Below are 21,690 nucleotides of genomic sequence, written 5' to 3' on the forward strand. Positions count from 1 at the left end.
AGTAAAGGATGAGTTACAACTTTCATCTGAAAAGAGTACTATTAGCTACACATTCTCTCCAGTTTGCAAAGTGGCTTCTCACCAGGATTGGAGTTTGAACTAACTTTCTCTAGAATCTGGGCGAGGGCTCAGGCAAAGCAAATGGCCTTTTCTTCTGTGAAGTACGTGACCACTGACCCCAGAGGAAACATCACAATACTATATTCACCTGAACTTGGAGCAAATTCTTCCATTTCCTGCAGGGATAAATTTCTCTGTTACACAAGTGCAGAATCCTAGTGGGAAGAGGCTCTCCTACACCTCCAGATAGGCAGACTTGAGAGATTTGTGAGAGACACTGTTAGACTGATTCTGTCTCATGCCACCTAGAGCCATCTAGTCTGCTTAAGAGGAAATGAGTTTCTGAAAATGATGGCTTAAGTATATAATGAGTAATTACACCTAAAAACATGGACCCAAACCATTATCCAAAATGAATAAGTGATAAAAGCCAGATGTTTTCATGGTGTTTAGTCACTCAGTTGTGTCTAATTCTTGCAAGCTCATGGACTGTAGCCTGTCAAACTCCTTTGTCCATGGAATTCTCCAGGCAAGAATAGTGGAGTGGGTTGCCTCTCCCTTCTCCAGGGAATCTTCCTGACCCAGCGATCAAACCCAGGTCTTCTGCATTGCAGGTAGATTCTTTACTGTTGCCTCTCAAAATTTAATTTTATGAACCAACAGATCTATTTGCAAATTTGTAAAGATATTCCTAATAAGGAAGCCCAAGAAGAGTTTCAAACTAGACTTTTAAAATTTGTAGCATACCAGTTTATAGGCAATATATTTTAAATAACTTGATCTAACTTCCTGTTATTAGTTCAGGATACTTTACTCACCTTTACTGCTTCACTTATTAATAGGGCTAAAAACGATCTTTTAAGAAATGAAATATATGTGAATGTCACCCTCTAAAGATGTGTTATCTCTTTGCAACTATTTGTAGTCACCCTACAATTAATGATGTTTCTTAATTTAAAGCTAGTAAAATTACTAGGGGAAGGATAGTGCCATAAACAAATGTAGACTGCTATTTTTAGCTTAACTAATGTTAACAGAATATCTGATATCCTAGGAATTGGTGTTTTACCATTTTGATTCATCTCCCTAAACAGTGGTTGAAAAAAAAATTACACACACACACAGATATATTAAGACTTACACACTTATACCATGTTTCATTAGGAGTTTTGATTAAACTCGCAGTGCTTTTCTATTCTGTGTTTAGTGACTGGCATAATTTTTTCATCAGAGACATAAGCCATGATTGGTATTCATATTATGCAAGTATCTATATTAATAATTGGGTTTGGAATAGAATAATTTCCCCCTCTTATGAAACATGTCTGTTATTTTTCTGAAATTGCATGTGAAAAGTTGGGGGTAGAAGGATAAATGTAATAGCATGGCATGGTATTATCTGGTGAGCCATGGAATACATCACGTCTCTTTCTGTTCTTTCAACTATTTTAGATAATGTATTATTATCTCCAGTAATAACACTCAATAGAGCTTGTCTTCAGCTATAACTTGATTGGTATGAAAACATATTCAGAATCCTGAAGTGAAATTTGTCGACTAAAAGAAGATGTACAACTTAAGAGTTGTGAGTTAAGTTTTATTTGAGGCAAAATGAGGACTGCAGCCCGGGAGGCAGCATCTCAGATAGCTCTGAGGGACTGCTCCAAAGCGGCAGTGGGGGAAAGTCAATATATAAGGTTTCGGTGAAGGGGGAATTCAATATCATGAAGCACTCAATTTACAAAAGGTTTTTGTTAGTCATAAGGGTCTGATGTCACCATGAAGGGATTTAGTGCTTCTCTAGCTATAAGGAGATGTAAGGATTGAGATCATAAAATCTGTTCCTAAAAACATCCACTATCTAAAGACCTGTCCTACTAGAGTCCCTGGAGCACAGAGTGCCTCATCCACCCTGAACTCCCTCAGGGCTTGTTGAAGGTCAACAGCTATAGCAGCATGGGCTTCAATCTCAGTAGAGGCAGATGGCAACTGCCTTGTTGTTCAGTCATTGGCAATGCTCTTGGTAAGTGCCAATTTGTAGTTAACAAATTTCATTTTTAAAAAATTAGTCATATTTTATATTGCAATATAGCAGAGCAAAATATTGTTATATTTTCAGGTGGGCAAAAAGGGACTCAGCCACACACATATATGCATCTGTTCTCCTCCAAATGAAGTGAAAATTTAAATTTCAGTATCAATGTTACCCTTAACAGAAATCAGGAACTTTCCCGGGAATACCTCTTCACCTGCTATCTCCTACAGAGATTATGCTCATTTACCTGTGCTGTGCTGTGCTTAGTTGCTCACTCATGTGAGCAACTTTGTGACCCCATGGACTGCAGCCCACCAGTCTCCTCTGTCCATGAGGATTCTCCATGCAATAATACTGGAGTGGGTTGCCATGTCCTCCTGCAGGGAATTTTCCCAACTCAGGGATTGAACCCAGGTCTCCCACATTGCAGGCAGATTCTTTAGCATCTGAGCCACGAGGGAAGCTCAGGAATACTGGAGCTTATCTCTGCTCCAGGGAATATTCCAGACCCAGGAATTGAACTGGGGTTTCCCATATCATGGGCAAATTCTTTACCAGATCATTTACCTACACCCAGGTTAATGAATAACCGTCTCCTCACTGCCCATTGACATAGTACAATATTCTTTCTATGTTTACCTCTTATTTCCTTTTACTTCTAAATATTGTTTCCTTCCAATATTTCTGGCAGCTCATATTTATTCTTTAATAACATTGAAATATGGATATACAATTTTTTTTCACTCCAAAATACCCAGATATTATGGTCATGAAGAACCAATTCAACATTTAGATTTCTCAGTTTTATGTTTTCTAATTTATGTTGATGACTCCTGATTTATTTCTTGTGCTCTCTGATGAGACTGAAACTTTGTATTAACCAGACAGTTTCTAGAAATCTTCACCAGAAAATTCTTTTCACTTCTTAAAATGAATTTGAAATTGAACTCATCGTCATATCAGAAAACTTTTTCAACTCTTTCCTGGCTGAGTAAAGTCCATTGCTCTCCAAGAAGCCCTGTCTGATTTCACGTCTTCCAGCAACACTTAACTTCTTCTTACTGAGCAAAGTCTGTAGTACGAGTCTGCTCAAGACTCACTGAAGCAACTTATCACTCAGCCGATCATAATAAATACCCCTATTCAGAAGTCCATCATGCCTGTTAGGAAGACTACAGCAGGCTCCTTAGTGATTTCCAAGGTTCTTTCAATCCAATATCTACAAGTATATGAACACACTTATATTTTTTAACATGTCACTTGGAAGACTTCATTCTTTTGCTTAAATATCAATGTAAGGGGGGAAAAAAAGGTAACAACATTCATATGAGACCCCAATGGTTTTGAAAATATACTTGGAGTAGTAAACTGAAGACATTAAGCAGCATATCTCTGTTATTGAAACATAAACTTTAAAGAACAAAGATTTTATCATGAAAGATGCACAAAAAAATCCCTTTACTGTAATAGACTTACCTTAGGTAATGGTTTGGCATATATACAATACGAACCTCCTACAAACTCAAAATTCAGTAAGTATGGGCAAGGAAATTCAAAATCCCAATAGGTCCTAATGAGCCAAATTCTGCTTTTCCCATGGTCTCACAAAGCACAGTGGGTCTTCCTGGAGAAAATAAAGTTTTCTCCAAGTTATTAGTGTACATACTTGCTGGGGGAAATTTGCAGCATTGATTTTCTGAAGTGCTACAGGGGAAAACAATAAATATGGTTTCTCTAGATTTCTTATCACATCTAGATGTTAAAAGGAAAGGAAATGTAAAGGAATAAGGACGAAGAGATTCAGGGAGGGAAGGAACAAAGGAAAAAGGATAGAAGACAAGGATGGGAGGTGGGAAGGAGACAGAAAGAATGTTTGGGTAGTGAAAGAACAGTAATGTGTAAAATAAAAATAAATTCAACAAAATCAAATAAAAATGCAATTCTTTGACAAAAATAAGTTCTTTCAGGAAATAAATTCAATCAAAAATTTTAACCACTACTCCAAGTACCGGTGGATTTAATACTCATTGTTTCTCCCCAGTTAAATGCAGATGACAGAGTAGTTCTAGCTTATTAACACTAAGTCAACTCTCAGTGGTTTTCTAATTTCCATTCGGCCTCTATTTCTACTTTTCAGCTTGTTTCAGCTTTCACTGCTGTTTGTTTACTTTCATTGTTGAAGAATCTCACAAATATCAGTTTACCTTAACTTGCTGAGTCAAATATCATCACTTCATTGATTTTCCATTGTTTTCTCAGTAGGAAATCACTGAGTAACTTATACCTAATACAATCACCTCTGGAATGTAGAGCACACATGCATGCATTATTAATATCACACACTTATTTGAGTGTTATCTCTCAATGATGTTTTTGAAAGAGACAAATTCCAAGTATTAATTTTAGAAAATTATGGAGAAAAAAAACATGTATTTGCAAGTATCCAGTCAATCACTTATATACACGGAAAATTTGTTTTACATCTAAGTAAAGAAAATTGAATGCTCCTTTCTTGAGGGTTTTATTCAAAATTGGTGATCAAATATTCCCTAGGATGGATAACCTGTTTTTAGAATTGTTACTACTTTGTAGTGTTTGGATATATGTCTGAAGTAACATAGGCAATGATTTAATTTGATAGTAAAGAGGCAATTTCCAAGGATATTGAGCTTGAAAATGTCAGAGATTAGATGAGAGCACTGCCTTAGTTTTCTTAACAATATGTTTATGTTCTTCTCATGTCTTGTTCCATATGTGTGACATCCTGCCTTGATTACTAAGTCCTTAGGTAAAGTTATTGATTAAAACTGCAGGCCACATTTTAAGAAAGACCAAGCTTAAAGTGTTCTCTAGAATTTTCTATTTGAAATAGTTATGCACAGTGTGAAATGCAAAGTCAATCAAATGTGAAAAGAACAAAACTGTGCAAAAGTGTGCAAAATTTGTTATATAATTTCCTAAGACATTCTAAATGTCATACTGAGGACTGGTAAAAAAAATATGGAATTAAAATTTACTGCCAATCTTTTTCCTAGAATTATATTACACAAAATGAGTTATGAACACAGTGGAGAATTATATAAATAATTGATTAATGGGCACTAAGACCTTCCCAGGTGGTGTTAGTGGTAAAGAACCCACCTACCAATGCAAGAGATGTAAGAGACATGGGTTCAATTCCTAGGTTGGGAAGATTCTCCTGGAGGAGGACATGGCTACCCACTCCAGTATTCTTGCCTGGAAAATCCCATGGACAGAGGAGACTGGGAGGCTACAGTCCATGGAGTTACAAAAGAATCGGACAGCATTAGTAACTAAACAAAAACAGCAATTCTCATAAAATGTGTTAGAAATTATTCCCTCAACTTCTATCCTTTAAAAAGAGACACATGTACCCCAGTGTTCATTGCAGCACTGTTAATAATAGCCAGGACATGGAAGCAACCTAGATGTCCATCAGCAGATGAATGGATAAGAAAGCTGTGGTACATATACACAATGGAGTATTACTCAGCCATTAAAAAAATACATTTGAATCAGTTCTAATGAGGTGGAAGAAACTGGAGCCAATTATACAGAGTGAAGCCAGAAAGAAAAACACCAATACAGTATACTAACACATATATATGGAATTTAGAAAGATGGTAATGATAACCCTGTATGCGAGACAGCAAAAGAGACACAGATGTATAGAACAGCCTTCTGGACTCTGTGGGAGAGGACTAGGGTGGGATGATTTGGGAGAATGGCTTTGAAACATGTATACTATCATGTAAGAAATGAATTGCCAGTCTAGGTTCGATACAGGATACAGGATGCTTGGGCTGGTGCACTGAGATGACCCAGAGAGATGATATGGGGAGTGTTGTGGGAGGGGAGTTCAGGATTTGGAACTCATGTACACCTGTGGCAGATTCATGTCAATGTATGGCAAAACCAATACAGTATTGTAAAGTAAAGAAAATTTATATATATATATATATATAAACTTGCATTTAGCTCTTCCTTGGAAAGAAAAATAAAATAAAAATGACTGTATAGAATTAGTATAATTTCATTCTTGAATTCATTTTTGTTACAATGTATTTATCTCTTTTTTGGTTTTGCATGTCTTTGCTTATACAGATGATATATTCTTACATACTGTCTACTTTATCCATTAGAACCCTTAGCATATTACTCAGAGTTGTTTTAATCCTTGCTTTGATAATTACAACATTCTTGGCATCTCTGGTTCTGATGATTGCTCTGTCTACTCAAAATGTGTTTTTGCTTTTTGATGTTCCTTGTAATTTTTTCCTTGATACCCAGACATGATGTACTGGGTAGAACTGTAAATGGATTTTTTTAAATGTGGTGATAAATTGGGGAGAGAAGCATCCTAGAGTCTTAGGATTAGTCTCAGTATTAGTCTAAGTCTCTGGACTCTTCACAACTATTTCTCAATTTTTTTTTTCCACTTTATATGGAGCAGGATGGTCTAGAGTTAAAATATCCCTTTTCTATGAAGTAGTCTAGAGGGACCTAGAGTATGGTGTTTTTCTTGCCCCAAGTCAGTTAGGCTCTGATAATTCTCCCAGCACGTTGTGCATCCATTAACTAATTTATTCTGAGGACAGACCTTGTTGGTAAGAACAGTGTTCTGGCTTCTTTCAGAATGCTTCCTTTCTATCTCCCCTCACTGAAAGCAAGAGATTTTTTTCTGATATTTAATATGGAAATTGCCTGAGTTCCTGGAAGTAAAACTTACTATATTTGGGGGACCCCCATAGAACTGGATCCCAATGGATTTTTTCTCTCAGAATTATCCACAGTGAATCTCCAGCAATTCATCAATTACATTTCAGGTGTTCCTACCCAGGCACTGGTTCCTGTAATGATTTCCCATCCTGAGTTTTTGCTCTTGAGTGTCTGTTTAGATCATCTGAAATTCTCTGTTTATTCCAAAAGAATATACAGATTTGTTATTAGAATAAATGTGAGAGTCTGTCATTTCAATGAATACAAAAAAAAAAGATAAAACGACAACTGCAATTTTTGTGTATGAATAAAAGAAAATATAACTAAAATGTATACTTTGACTTATAATTCCTGAATAGTTATAAAAAAGATATGCAAACTTTATATAATTAGAATTATAATGTCTTACTGAAATCCATTGTAGTAAAATAAAGAGCTATCACATTTATTGGTAGGAAATCAAAAATCATAAAGATGACCATTCTCTTCAAATCAGTATACAGATTCTTTGTAATTCTTACTAAAATTTCAAAACCCCAATCTTCATGAAATTTGATGATTTTTGTAGAATTTTGTTTTTAATTTTTAAAATCCATAATAAAAGAGCAGAAAGCTAAGAATAATCAAGGTACTCCAGAAGAAATACAAGCGAAGGGAGTATTACCCTTCCAAATATTTTGAGCAGGATGACCAAATAAGATGTGTCTCATGTACTCTCCCCAGCAATGATTTGGTGTTTATTCACAGACCTATGTGTCTTTGTGGGAGCTCTGGGATCCAGATAGGAGACTGTGAAATTTGGGTGCACTCCAAAACAGAAAATGACATTTGAGAAGGGAAGTTTGCACAAGGATACAGACCCAAAGAGTGTGTTCCTGGCTGCAGACATGGCAAAAAGCTTTGTATCTCTGAGAACTCAGTGACAGGCTGTTTCTTTTTGATTGTATCACCCACACCATATGCCAAGGCACACAAGAAGAGTCATTCCCACCTCCATGCTGAGTAGTAAATATCCAGACCTCAGTACCAGCTGTGGACCTTGAAGTGGCTCATGAACTGGCAAAATCCCCTGTATAAAAATTTACTCAATCTCAGGAATAACCAAGGGAATCTAAATAAAACCTAAGATACCATTTCAGACCCATCTCACTAACAAAACTTAAAAAAAAAAATCATCTCTTGGGGGGATTACAGAATTAGAACATGGAGACAATGGTTGAACTTTGTAAACGTAGTAAATATCACGGTTCTTGGGGAAATTTTATGGTATGTCAATTATTTCTCAAGATGACTGTTACTAAAACTCATTCAATAATATGCTAAAAGTAATGATGTGGCATTTTGGACTCTTTTGTTGACCATGATGGCTACTCTATCTCTTCTACTGGATTCCTGCCCACAGTAAAAGATATAATGGTCATCTGAGTTAAATTCACACATTCAAGTTCATTTTAGTTCGCTGATTCCTAGAATGTCAACGTTCACTCTTGCCATCTTCTGTTTGACCACTCCCAATTTGCCTTGATTCATGGACCTGACATTCCAGGTTCCTATGCAATATTGCTCTTTACAGCATTGGACCTTGCTTCTATCACCAGTCACATCCACAGCTGGGTATTGTTTTTGCTTTGGCTCCATCCTTTCATTCTTTCTGGAATTATTTCTCCACTGATCTCCAGTAGCATATTGGGCACTTAACAACCTGAGGAGTTCCTCTTTCAGTATCATTTTGCCTCTTCATACTGTTCATAGGGTTCTCAAGGCAAGAATACTGAAGTGGTTTGCCATTCCCTTCTCCAGTGGACCACATTCTGTCAGACCTCTCCACCATGACCCATCTGTCTTGGGTGGCCCCACAGGGCATGGCATAGTTTCATTGAGTTAAACAAGGCTGTGGTCTGTGTGATCAGATTGACTAGTTTTCTGTGATTATGGTTTCAGTGTGACTGCCCTCTGAACCCTCTCACAACACCTACCATCTTACTTGGGTTTCTCTTACCTCAGATGTGGGGTATCTCTTCATGGCTGCTCCAGCAAAGCGCAGCCGCTGCTCCTTACTTGGATGAGTCGCCCCTCCAGACATTGAATGTGGAGAGGCTCCTCTCTGCCCTCCTGCGCCCGTGCAGCCATTCCTTGGACATGGGGTTGCTCCTCTCAGCCGCTGCCCATAACCTCAGCCATGGGGTAGCTCCACTTGGCCGCTCCTGTGCCGTCACAGCCTGGCGCTCCGGTCGCCACCCTGACTTTGGCTGTGGGGTAGCTCCTCTCAGCCATGCCTCCTGCATGGTCCAACGCAGCCATCGCATTTTATGCAATGTCCATAGCAGCCACCGGATGATCTCTGTTCATTTCCAAGGCAAACCATTCAATATCATGGTAATCCAAGCCTATGCCCCAACCAGTAACACTGAAGAAGCTGAAGTTGAACGGTTCTATGAAGACCTACAAGCCCTTTTAGAACTAACACCCCAAAAAGATGTCCCTTTCATTATAAGGGACTGGAATGCAAAAGTAGGAAGTCAAGAAACACCTGGAGTAACAGGCAAACTTGGCCTTGGAGTATGGAATGAAGCAGGCAAAGGCTAATAGATTTTGCCAACAGAACGCACTGGTCATAGCAAATACCCTCTTCCAACAACACCAGAGAAGACTCTACACATGGACATCACCAGATGGTCAACACTGAAATCAGATTGGTTATATTCTTTGCAGCCAAAGATGGAGAAGCTCTATAGAGTCAGCAAAAACAAGACCAGGAGCTGACTGTGGCTCAGATCATGAACTCCTTATTGCCAAATTCAGACTTAAATTCAAGAAAGTAGGGAAAACCACTAGACCATTCAGATATGACCTAAATTAAATCCTTTATGATTTTACAGAGGAAGTGACAAATAGATTTAAGGGACTAGATCTGATAGACAGAGTGCCTGATGAACTATGGACAGAGGTTCGTGACATTGTACAGGAGACAGGGATCAAGACCATCCCCATGGAAAAGAAATGCAAAAAAGCAAAACGGCTGTCTGAGGAGGGTTTACAAATAGCTGTAAACAGCAAAGAAACAAAAAGCTAAGCAGAAAAGGAAAGATATAAGCATCTGAATGCAGAGTTCCAAAGAATAGCAAGAAGAGATAAGAAAGCCTTCCTCAGCAAGCAATGCAAAGAAATAGAGGAAAACAACAAAATGGGAAAGACTAGAGATCTCTTCAAGAAAATTAGAGATACCAAGGGAACATTTCATGCAAAGATGGGCTCAATAAAGGACAGAGTGGTATGGACCTAACAGAAGCAGAAGATATTAAGAAGAGGTGGCAAGAATACACAGAAGAACTGTACAAAAAAGATCTCCACGACCCAGATAATCACGATGGTATGCTCACTAACCTAGAGCCAGACATCCTAGAATGTGAAGTCAAGTGGGCCTTAGAAAGCATCACTACGAACAAAGCTAGTGGAGGTGATGGAATTCCAGTTGAGCTGTTTCAAATCCTGAAAGATGATGCTGTGAAAGTGCTGCCCTCAATATGCCAGCAAATTTGGAAAAGTCAGCAGTGGCCACAGGACTGGAAAAGGTCAGTTTTCATCCAGTCCCAAAGAAAGGCAATGCCAAAGAATGCTCAGACCTCTGCACAATTGCACTCATCTCACATGCTAGTAAAGTATTGTTCAAAATTCTCCAAGCCAGGCTACAGCAATATGTGAAACTGTGAACTTCCAGATGTTCAAGCTAGTTTTAGAAAAGGCAGAGGAACCAGAGATCAAATTGCCAACATCCGCTGGATCATCAAAAAAGCAAGAGAGTTCCAGGAAAACATCTCTTTCTGCTTCATTAACTATGCCAAAGCCTTTGACAATAAACTCTGGAAAATTCTGCAAGAGATGGGAATACCAGACTACCTGATCTGCCTCTTGAGAAACCTATATGTAGGTCAGGAAGCAACAGTTAGAACTGGACATGGAACAACAGACTGGTTCCAAATAGGAAAAGAAGTACGTCAAGGCTGTATATTGTCACCCTGCTTATTTAACTTCTATGCAGAGTACATCATGAGAAATGCTGGACTGGAAGAAGCACAAGCTGAAATCAAGATTGCCAGGAGAAATATCAATAACCTCAGATATGCAGATGACACCACCCTTATGGCAGAAAGTGAAGAGGAGCTAAAAAGCCTCTTGATGAAAGTGAAAGAGGAGAGTGAAAAAGTTGGCTTAAAGCTGAACATACAGAAAACTAAGATCATGGCATCTGGTCCCATCACTTCTTGGGAAATAGATAGGGAAACAATGGAAACAGTGTCAGACTTTTTTTTTTGGGGGGGGGTCTCCAAAATCACTGCAGATGGTGATTGCAGCCATGAAATTAAAAGATGCTTCCATGTCCTGGCTATTATAAACAGTGCTGCGATGAACATTGGGGTACATGTGTCTCTTTCAATTCTGGTTTCCTCAGTGTGTATGCCCAGCAGTGGGAAAATAAATAAATAAATAAATAAATAAATAAAAGATGCTTCTCCTTGGAAGGAAAGTTATGACCAACCTAGATAGTATATTAAAAAGCCAAGACATTACATTGCCAACAAAGGTCCATCTAGTCAAGGCTATGGTTTTTCCAGTGGTCATGTATGGATGTGAGAGTTGAACTGTGAAGAAAGCTGAGCACCAAAGAATTGATGCTTTTTAACTGTGGTGTTGGAGGAGACTCTTGAGAGTCCCTTGGACTGCAAGGAGATCCAACTAGTCCATCCTAAAGGAGATCAGTCCTGGGTGTTCATTGGCAGGACTGATGCTGAAGCTGAAACTCCAATACTTTGGCCACCTGATGTGAAGTGCTGACTTATTAGAAAAGACCCTGATGCTGGGAAAGATGGAGGGCAGGAGGAGAAGGGGATGACAAAGGATGAGATGGCTGGATGGCATCACTGACTCGATGGACATGAGTTTGGGTTAACTCCGGGAGTTTGCGATGGACAGGGAGCCCTGGCATGCTGTCATTAATGGGGCTGCAAAGAGTCGGACATGAATGAGCCACTGAACTAAACTGAACTGCATGATGTGGCACAATAAGGACTAAAATGCTGTATTGGCTAAGGCAAAAATCTGTATAGATTTGGTTAGGGTATAATTTCTTTGGAGAAAACTCTAAAATTATCTAGTAGGAGAAAATATAAATATACAGTTTATATCCTATTAGTACTATTTCTCTTCTACAACAGAGGAATATGCAGGAATGTTTATAATAGTCACATCATATAAAATACTGTAAATAGTTGTCCATCCACAGAATGTCATGTTATAATCACACAATAGAGCACTATCCATAGAGCTTAAAAAATGAAGAAAACACACGATTGCATCTTTAAAAGTATTCAGCATAAGTAGCACATCTATGATTCCACTTGTATAGTATTTTAGAAAATCTAAACAGAGAGTGTTGAGGAAATCACATATAATGATAGACAAAATTTCTAAGAAAATGTTCACAAAATTCAGTCTGGTAGTTTCTATTGGAAGAAAGGTGTCCTTAAGAAATTTGTTAAGGAATAAGAAATAGCTTGTTAAGAAAACAAACTATTTCTTAACTTGTTTATAGGATATATAGAAGTTTATTTCCTCATATATTTCAACTATATACTTGTATTTTTTCACTTTGTATTGGTTTGATATTTCTAAAATCTGAAATCACATGTATAATACTTTAAAATATTTATAAAATATTTTGTTGATATAAATTAGTTACAATTTCAAAGTCAATTAATGAGTTAAAAAGATGTTTGTAATACATGTCATTAACAAAAGGCTTTAAATTATCTAAATGCCAGATCAGACCAGTTAGGGACCAAAAAGATAAACAGCCCATCAGAAAATGAAATAATTGGGCTTTCTGGGTGGCTCAGATGGTAAAGAGTCTGCCTGCAACACAAGAGACCAGGGTTCAATCCCTGGGTTGGGAACATCCCCTGAGAAGGGAATGGCAACACACTCCAGTGTTCTCTGGAGAACTGCATGAACAGAGGAGCCTGGTGGGCCACAGTCCATGAGGTCTCATAGAGTTGAACACGACGAAGTGACTAACACACGTACGGAAAGGTCTGAGGATAAGAGCTAAATGGTTCAAAAATGTTAGAGGGCATTGTGCCTGAGATATAAGTACAATGAGTTTAGGGCAACAATTTATTTTGGTAACACCAGAGCTGGAAAATATAAGTATGGGCTTTCACATTAGATCAATTCAATGATCTGTTATATCCATTCTTATGAATATTGCTGCATCAATTTAAAGAATAATGTAGATTTTAATATGTTGTGAGTAAATATATCAAATCCATATTAAGTGAAAAAATAGATAAAGATGATTAGTCATTGTTCTTATTGGTAAAAAAGAAGAATATATATATATTTTAATAATACATAGACAATATCTTGATGAAAATCAAGAAAAGTTAAAATTTCTTATATAGGAAAAACATGAAGCTGATTACACTCATTATATATGCTTTTGTCTATTTTTTTAGCAATTTATATTAGCTATGTTTATCATTATATCAGAATGAAATGATACTCATAGTGCATTCAGAACTGCTTAATAAAGAACATGATAGAGTACAGCAATGAAAATCAATGATGGTGTGAAAGTGTTAGTTGTTCAGTCATGTCTGACTCTTTGTGACCCCACAGACTGTGGCCCACCAGACTCCTCTGTCCATGGAATTCTCCAAGAAAGAATATTGGAGGGGATTGTCATTCCCTTCTCCAGGGGATCTTCCCAACTCAGGAAGTGAGCCTTGGTTTCCAGCATTGTAGGTGGATTCTTTACTGCCTGTGCTATCAGGGAAGCACAGTGCTTACAGTAAAAGAAAGATCTGTTAGAGATAATAGAGTTAAAATTTTCCAATTGTTACTAAGTACTATATTTGTTTCATAATATATATCCATACAGAATCATATGAAGTGAAGTGAAGTTGCTCAGTCGTGTCCGACTCTTTGCGACCCCATGAACTGTAGCCTATCAGGCTCCTCCATCCATGGGATTTTCCAGGCAAGAGTACTGGAGTGGATTGCCATTTCCTTCTCCAGGGGATCTTCCCGACCCAGGAATTGAACCCGGGTCTCCTGCATTGCAGGCAGACGCTTTGCTGCTGAACCACCAGGGAAGCCCAGCAGAATCATATACCTTCCCTATATTAATGAGTAATACAACAAATATCCCAGAAAATTATTGAGTGGAACTAGGACAGTATCTCTAATTATCAGAATATATTTCTAATTCTATGTTTTACATGTATTTCTGAAAGAAGAATTGAGGTCAAGGCCCTGGTCTTATTTACCTTGAATAAGGTACCTAACTCACTGTCTACACCAGGAAGTGCTTATTGGTTGTTATATTATTTATTGTAAAATAAATGCAGTGTAAATTCAAAATCATGTGTAAAGCTAAGGATTTTTAAGCGTTTGTTTTTTTAATCTTAGCTCTATTAAACAATGTATCTATTAAAAATCAAAATTATGGACTGAATTATGTTCCTCTAATATTCATATATTGAAGTCTGAGAGTATTTGAAGGTAGGTCCTTTAAAGAGGTGTGTGTGATAGTCACTCAGTCGTGTCTGACTCTGTGTGACCCCATTGACTGTAGCCTACTGGGCTTCTCTGTCCATGCAATTTTCCAGGCAAGAATACTGGAGTGAGTTGACCATTCCCTTCTCCAGGGGATCTTCCCTACCCAAGGATCAAACCCAGGTCTTCTGCACTGCAGGCAGATTCTTTACTGACTGACCTACAAGGGAAGCTCTGTAAAGCACTGAGAAATATATTCAATATTGTGAGATAAATTATAATGAAAAAGAAGACAAATAATGTATACTATGTAAAACTAAATCATTTGGCTATACAGCAGAAATTAACACAACCTTATAAATCAACTATACTTTATTAAAAAAAAAAAAAGAATTTGGAATGAAAGCCAGCCTCAGTTGATGGAATCAGATATAACCTAGATATGTGAAAATGGCAAAAGAAAATGATTCTTTATTAGGAAAGGCAAACAATTACAAATAGAATATATGTAACTAGTGTAGTGAAAAATAAGCTCTTTTTAACATTTAGAGCTATAAACTCTTTCAAGTTGATACATAATTTTTTAGGTTTCTGTATCATACTCCCCTAAGAAGTATAACAGGCTTCCAAGGTGGCTCACTGGGTAAATAAAGAATCCACCTAAAATGCAGGAGATTCAAGAGACATGGATTTTATTCCTAGGTTGGGAATATCCCCTGGAGGAGGGCATGAAAACAGACTCCAGTATTCTTGCCAGGAGAATCCCATGGACAGAGAAGCCTGTAGGCTACAGTCCATTGGGTTACAAAGAGTCAGACATGACTGAAGTGACTGAGCATCCACACAAGAAGTATAACATACTAGGAAACTTTTCAATATGACCAGCTATGATGAAGCAGTTCACATAGGACTTACTAAATTTTCATCCTAAATTTAAGAGAGACATAGGAATAAAGGGTACTATGGGCAAACAGAATGATGGTATAAATTTTAATTCTAATAATGTGTGATTTTCAAAAATTGTAGAGAAAAAATCAAATAACAAATTTAATCCCTTTCAGTTTATTACTGGATCAGGTAAGGAGATTACCTTCCTCCTTTAACAAACATTCACTCCCTTTACTGAGCATTCCCTTGGACTGCAAGGAGATCCTACTAGTCCATCCTAAAGGAAATCAGTCCTGAATGTTCATTGAAAAGAATGATGTTGAAGCTGAAACTCCAACACTTGGGCCACCTGATGTGAAGAACTGGCTCATTGGAAAAGACCCTGATGCTGGGAAAGATTGAGGGCAGGAGGAGAAGGGGACAACAGAGGATGAGATGGTTGGATGGGAGATGGTTGGATGGCTTCACTGACTCAATGGACATGAGTTTGAGTGAACTCCGGGAGTTGGTGATGGACAGGAAGGCCTGGTGTGCTGCAGTCTATGGGGTCACAAAGAGTTGGACACAACTGAGCAACTGAACTGAACTAAGCAGAAGTCCAATGTCCTCCCCTGTGAAAACTCGCTGTGTGTTTGTGCTCAGTTGCTTGGTTGTGTCTGAATCTTTGCAACCCTATGGACTCTAGCCCAACAGGCTTCTCTGTGCATGGAATTTTCCTAATACGAATACTGGTGTGGGTTGCCATTTCTTCCTCCGGGGTATTTTCCTGATCCAGGGATTGAACCTGCAATTCCTGCATCTTCTGCATTGCAGGGAGATTCTTTACTGCTGAAAAGCTCAGTGTATTAGACTTACTTGTGATATTCTGCATGTGACAAAAAATACATCTTTCATTGGATTGAGGCTTATTAGCAAGTTTTATCAGAGAAGGCAATGGCACCCCACTCCAGTACTCTTGCCTGGAAAATCCATGGATGGAGGAGCCTGGTAGGCTGCAGTCCATGGGGTCGCTAACAGTCGGACACGACTGAGAGACTTCCCTTTCACTTTTCACTTTCATGTATTGGAGAAGGAAATGACAACCCACTCCAGTGTTCTTGCCTGGAGAATCCCAGGGATGGGGGAGCCTGGTGGGCTGCCATCTATGGGGTTGCACAGAGTCGGACACAACTGAAGTGACTTAGCAGCAGCAGCAGCAACAAGTTTTATATTTATTTTGCTTTGGTAACAATCGTTTAGGTATTGAAGTATTCTACAAGATAGATGACTGTAAAGAAAGAGGAACCACAGCAAGACGTTTCTTGCCTCCCTTTCCCAATTAATTGTTGAACCACAGTTCATTGGTGTTAATTGTGGAATTTGGGGGGAAGTGACAGTTTTAAAAATATATTCCTTTCATCTTCCTAGACTTTTATTAAACCTCCTTAGCTTTTTCTGATAACTACTTCAGAATGAAAAGCAGAATCTCTTACCTAACACTTCACTTTAAAACTAGTCCCAAAGCTGAGTGTCATGTGGTTGGAGCCAGAAGTCAAAGAAAATGGAAAGCATTAAATTTTTTACTGTTTGCATAAAGGTCATTTTGTATGTTAGTCCTGCCATGTCAACAGGCATGTAGGAAGGTTAGGATGGAATTTGCCCACAGTATTTCTCCATCGTGCCACCCATGGAATGCCTTAGTGTGTATACAGAAGGGTTTCCTAGAATCTCAACAATCAGCTCTCCACAGGGCATCATAGGGTCTATAATCATAACATTATAGTTGGTGTCCTAGAGTTTCTTCAAGATTGTCCAGTTTTAGATGACACTCTCACAGACAAGTTTTAAATATCCACTCATTTGGAAAAAAAAAAGTCTTGCAGATTTTGCTGATTGCCAAGGTGACAATGAAGGCATGACATTAACTGATAGGTCTAAAAAGTCATTTAGTCTATTTTCATTAGCTTCTCTGTCCTGTGGCATGGGGAGAATCTTGAAGTTCATGGTGGAAGGCTTGCTGTAGTCAGTGATAAAATTTTGTGGAGACACCAACACAGTCACTTCGTGGCCTCTTTCCACGAGTTTCTCCAGAATAACCTTCAGATTGAGCCAGTGGCTCATGTCAGGGGCCACACCAAAGCTTTCTCACAGAATCCACAGTCAGTATAGCAGAGCTGCAGCAATGGAATTGCTGAAACCCACTTCTCGGATGCCACAACAGCAGCTCCCTCACACACTGCTCTGCAAAGGATGAATGTTTGCTGGGCCCAGAAGTGAAGTGGCAATTTAGACATAGATCACGTTAAAAGTTAATTTCTGGAGTTCGGAAATGGCACTTATAGGCAGAGAACTTTGACAGTTGTTAATTGGCACAGTATTGTATAGTATTTATTCAGGAATAGATATGTAATAAGTATACATTTTAGAGGAAATAATTTTGACATTCTAGGAGCTTGCTTTAAATAGGTTAAAATAGAAAAATTATATTTTTAATTGACAATTTTAAAGTATAAAAATTCATTTTAGTAAGTCTACTAAATAACATGTTTTATGGAACTTAATAAATGGGGAAACATAAAAACATATGTTTCTCATAAGATTGGTCATATGCTAATATGCCAATAAAGCACAAATATCACATGTTATAAGAGAAATATACTAAATACTTACAAAGGTACAGTGTTTCAGAGCCCCAGAAGATGCTGTACTGCAATGTGAAGAAAATCAGTCAAAACTTCAAAATGGAGGGAACATTTCAACTGAGTCCAGAAGCAAAGATTACAGAAAAAGGGTTCTGAAAGTGTACGGAAGAAAAGGAGAAAAAGATGAATGATATGTAAGTCATGGTCATTTAAATATACAGATATCAGTTCCATATATATAGTCATAGGCTAACACAGCTGTGCAGAAAGAGGAAATATTAGTTAAAATAGGACACTTTGGAGAGCCTTGGATGCTATGTTCTGGGTCATGTTTAATTACCATAAAAAGATGTCCACTCAAATTTTGAAATGAGGTACAGAAAATGATCATATATATCCTTTAATAAAACTATTCTGGCAACAAAAAGGATTTGAGTTGTAGAGAAAAAATGAATATGTCATTGATTAAAATTAGGTGGCTCAGACAGAAAAGAATCTGCTTGCAATGCAAGAGACTTGGTTTCTATCCCTGGGTCAACAGGATCCTCTGGAAAAAGGAATGGCTACCCACTATAGTATTCTGGCCTAGAGAATTCCATGGATGGAGGAGCCTGGTGGGCTATAGTCCATGGGGTTGCAAAGCATTGGATACGACTTTTCGACTAACACACTTTTCTTTCCTTTTTAAAAAATATATATTAAGAAAGCAAGATTTGATGAGATTATCAGTAAGAATGTGCTCTGCTTAGTGGCTTAGTCTTAACTAATATGAATATAATATTGAAGTATTGATTTGTGAATGGAGAGCAGAGAATGAGTCTTATGATTGATGGGAAGTGAGAGGTGACCAAGAGTTAACCAGGAAGTGTTTGGTTTTTACTTTAAGCAACCAGAGTGTGATAATGACTCTAGCAAATTCATGAAACACTAAAAGAGTAGCGACGGGAAGTGTTTTTGACCTACAGTGTGTAAATTAAAGACAGGACATGCCTGTGAATCTCAAAGGAAAGATGAATTTAGAAGTACTCATTTTATATTCAGTCACTCACATGAATTTCAATTTAATTCCACTTCCTCTCCAAATTCTTTATATTTCATACCTTTTAACAAGCAATTTTTAGTACTTACTGTATACTAGATTCTGTATTATGCACAGGGCATAAAGAAACAAGTAAAATACAGTTCTAATTCAAAATGATTTCACAGACTATTGGACAAAATAAGTTAGCCAGTTAGCCAGTACTTATTCTACAAGCTTAAGGGAGAAGGATCAGAGAAGGTAGAGATGAACTGAGGAATTGCAAAGCCTATAAAGGGAATTCTTTGGTAGAGGAAGGGAATGATGGAGTTAGCTGTCTTTAAGAGTCTTTAGCAGGTGGAAAAGCACCACTTAGAAGTAAAAGGAAATATCAATTATCTGTATTCTAAGAAGTGTGGCATAGTTATATGAAGGGTTATATTCAGTTACAAAATTATATTCATTTTAATAATTTGGAAGAGACATACTGAAATTTCAAATCCTTTGAGAATTTTTTTTTCCTGTTTTGTTTGCTAAAATGAAAACACCGGGTAGGTTTGCTTAGAAGATGCCAAGACAAAACCTTGACCAAGGATTAAGAGTTGTTTCCTGTTGCATAATTAGGGTTTATATAAGTTCTGTATTAATTGGTAAAAATCAGAATCCAAAAAAGAAAAAAAAAATCACAAAACAAGAAGATGGGACAGAATCATGAATCCACTAAAAGAAAACTGAGATAACAATATAATCTTAAAAGAGGAAAGTCTTTTTATATATGGTAAATAACCTAGAAGTGATTGGTAAAAAAAAAAGAAAAAAAAACTGGTAAATTTATCTAATCACTATGACAAAGTTCACATGTTGTAAACAATTTAGTGGAGAGATATAATATAGCTCAGAAATTGACCTCAACATACTTGTGTAAACTGGGAGAGAAATATTTCTAAGTTATTTTATTATATGAGAAAACTAAAGCAGAGCTCAGATTTCAAATAAGGATTTAGTCACATAAATTTAAAAGTATAGGAGGCGTATGTTTGCTTATATCCAACTGAAATATTAAAAATCTAGATAAAATATAAAATTGCCTCATAAAAATTCATTTTTGATTTGGTTAGAAAATAAAAAATCAGAAGAATCCCTAATCAAAGCCAAAGCAGGAATTCTGATGTTCACCCTTGCCATTTCTTTGTAGAACAGACAATATATGGCATGAGTGGAGAGATCAAAAATCTGAAGATTTGCCCAAGATCATGTAACGCTAAATTCTCAAAATAAGATCTCACTTTTACAACTTAATTCCCTTATACAGAAGTTTACTGCAAGGAATATCGCTTGTTTTGACTTAGTGCTCCCTGGATAAAAGAACTCTTCCCTTAGAATTTTTAACATTATAAGACTTGGTATGGGTTTACAGTTCAAAGCAGAAAAACCTCTTTGAAGAAACTTTGCCCCACGCTTCACAATTTCCCACAAATAAAATTTCAAGTTAAATAAGCACCTCCCTGTTACAAGAAAAGAAAGCTTCAAGACTGGGAACCAGCAGAAGTAACAGAAATATTAACTCAATGAGGTAAAGTAGTTTTATAGTTTGAAATGGAAAATAAATTAGATTTTACAATATGTTTAAGGATATGAAAATGAAATCTGAAAATATGTGCAAAGAACAAGAAATTAAAAAGAATAATTATGAAAATTTGCTAAAGAAATAAAGTGAATTTCTCCAAATTAATAATTCAACAAATCAGATTTAAGTGAATAGATAGATTGAAGAGTAGACTCTGGTGGCTGAGATGGTAAAGAATCTTCCTGCAATGCCAAGAGACATGGATTTGATCCCTGGGTTAGGAAGATCCCCTGGAGAATGGAATGCAACCCACTCCAATATTCTCGCCTGAAGAATTCCATGGACAGTAGAACCTGGTGGGCTAAAGTCCATGGGGTCACAAAGAGTTGGACACAACTGAAAGATAACACTTTCATACAAATAAACATTGAGTCAAAAGAGAAATCAAAAGATGTTATGTGGAATTAAGTTCTGAATAAAAAAAATTGCAATAGGAAATATGATAGAATGGTGAAGATGCATGGAGAATAGACTGAGACTTCTGAATCTAGTTGTTGGTTGTCTACTTGGTTCCTCCTCTTACAAGTCTTTTTTCACTCTTTAAAACTTGTGGGGTTTTTTTGCAACCAAGCTGTACAACTCAGCCCTATTTTCATGTTCTTTTAATCAAATCTACTTACATCAAATTCTTCAATTGTTGTTGTCCTTCAGTGGCTCAGATGTGTCTGACTCTTTGAGACCCTACAGACTGCAGGACATCAGGCTTCCCTGGACTTGGTGCTCGATCGGAGGCAGAGTGCTGATGAGGTGATTGTCAAGCTGCATATGAGGATTGGTCCCGTGGGACTGGAGGAGGTCAACACTGCTTTCACAGACACGGGCTGTGTGGTGCGGCTCCCAGGTGGTCAGCAGTGGGGTGTTCTTGCACCAAAGTGCAGGCTTGCAAAGGTGGCCTCCTGCAGCTGTCACTGCACAAGAAGATGCCTCTGTTCACATGGTCCTCTCTGCTGAAGAAACTTTTAGGGACCCAGGAGTTGGTGCCAGGAGAATGGGCAGGAGCCATCCCTCCTTGTCTTGGAGCCAGGCCCTGAGCCCCCCCAGCTAAGCAGGAGGCCTGCCACCAGAAGCGGGCCCAGGACTGTGATGAGGTAGGTGCTAAACTGGTCATGGAGCCCAAGCAGAGCCCAGTGCCAAGAGGGCTATGCAT

The 21,690-nt window shown here is 37.7% G+C and overlaps 1 pseudogene; it reads right to left on the reverse strand.

Annotated features, from left to right (window-relative positions):
• Window positions 1-41: 41 nt before the first annotated feature.
• On the reverse strand, window positions 42-17,550 carry LOC120861606 (annotated as a pseudogene).
• Between the last annotated feature and the right edge of the window lie 4,140 nt (window positions 17,551-21,690).

This window comes from Oryx dammah, unplaced genomic scaffold (assembly GCF_014754425.2).
Source record: "Oryx dammah isolate SB20612 unplaced genomic scaffold, SCBI_Odam_1.1 HiC_scaffold_3, whole genome shotgun sequence".
Taxonomy (NCBI): Eukaryota; Metazoa; Chordata; class Mammalia; order Artiodactyla; family Bovidae; genus Oryx; species Oryx dammah.